The following is a 1,860-nucleotide window of genomic DNA, read 5'->3' as shown; positions in this document are numbered from 1 at the left end:
GGGGGCGAGGTGGGGTGGGGGTGGCCGGGTGGGGATGGGGAAGAGCGGAGCCGAAATTGCGAACAGAAGCGCGGGGTGGCGGAGGCGGAGGCGGAGGCGGAGGCCAGTGCGTCACCGATGCAGGCTTCTGTCTGTCATGTGGGCTCTCTTCGGGCTTGTTTGGTACTACTAGAGTTTTAGTGGGGATTAGCGCTCCAAACTTCAAATTCCCACTTATCCCCGATACATGTTTGGTGCTAGAGTATGAGCGAGTTTAATCCCCACTTATCTCCACTTTTCTCCAAATTTTAGTGTAATTTTTTCAATCCCCAATACTCTACCCCTACCTAGTGGATTAGGGATTGAGTGACAGCAGAGATTCACCCAATACACTAGAGTATTATCCCCACTAATCCCACTAAAACACTAGTACCAAACAAGGCTTTCGTGGGAAGATCCGCACGATGAAAAATAGTGCAGTAATAAAGATCAAAATGCATCCACGATACAAGTTGAGAGTGAAATCGATACACTCAGGGGCGCTTTTGGTAGTTGCAAGCCCAGGCTGGCATCGAGTCAGCAAAATCGGCTTATTTGGTTCCTCAGAACTCGAAAACCTCCGTGTCGTGGTTCAACCCGTTCTCAAAGCACATATGAAATAGGCTCGGAAGAAACGCCTAAATCGTTCGTTTTCAACCGACATGTCCCATTGTCGTACAATTTTCCATGTGGGCGTATAACAGTTGCACGTGTGGAGAAGCGCGGAAGATGCTGTGTTTTCTCAGCCCTCTCTCCCCACCTCCAGTGACCAGTCTCACTCCCACTCTCTCTCCACTCGACTCCCTCACTGACACACACAACCGTCCCATCAACCGTCATCCATGGCCTCCTCGCGAACCTCATCCTGGTGGTAGGCATCCATGAAGCCTTCATTAAGGTCCCGAAGCTGCACCCGAGCGATAATGTCGCGAGCCTCCCCTATGGTTTTCCAATGATTTCTATAGTTTCCATCTTGGTAGAAATTATCATATCATTTGTTTGGAGAACTAGCCATTTTGTAGGCATTGGAGTATCATGGAGATGAAAATATTTATTTGTTTGAGATTAGTAACATGATATGATGAGGAATAAATAGATGACCAGAAGTAGCAAGATCATAAGCTTGGGGATTCCCATGCATCCCCTTCCTCTTTCAAGTATTTCAAGTAAATCATTTCAAACTTATGTTCTAGTTTTATCTTCATGATCCCTTTGAATGTTTGCGGGGATCATGTTTTGTATTTATCTTTGTTTGCTTTTGGTTTTTCGTATGGATGCTCCCATGTTAGTTTTCTTTAATTTACTCTCTGGTTTCTAAAAATAAAGTACAAAGTTTTTCTCATTTGGATGATAAAAGTTGCAAACAAAATATGAAGTTGTTGATTCCTGCGCTGCACTTTTTAGTGCATGATTTTTTTGGTAACTACTAAATTTTGATAAATTCACGATAGCTGTAACTTTTCATCCTCTATACGCACAAAAAATGGCTAAAATTCTTGACGTTTCTAAGTGGTACTAAAAAATCAGTTTTGATGTTCCCTAAAAAAAATCAGTTTTGCTGCAGCAAAAATTCTAGACATATTTTGCCTTTCAATGTTAGATTCATTCTTTTGAGTATCAAAATGATTTGTTCTTGAAGCTTTTGATATATTAGAATGAGTAGAACATTATGTGCTCTCTGGTTCATAAATATATAATTTTATTTATTAAAAAATAACAGTAAGCATGATATCTTTTTACCACCAATGTTAACCCATAGAAAAGAATGGGTAGAAAGTTTTGTGTTGAGATTTTTTCACTGAATGAAAGAACACCACATCACGAGCAATCTAAGAATGATGA

Source organism: Lolium rigidum, chromosome 7 (genome assembly GCF_022539505.1).
Source record: "Lolium rigidum isolate FL_2022 chromosome 7, APGP_CSIRO_Lrig_0.1, whole genome shotgun sequence".
NCBI lineage: Eukaryota > Viridiplantae > Streptophyta > Magnoliopsida > Poales > Poaceae > Lolium > Lolium rigidum.
This window is presented reverse-complemented; position numbering follows the sequence as displayed.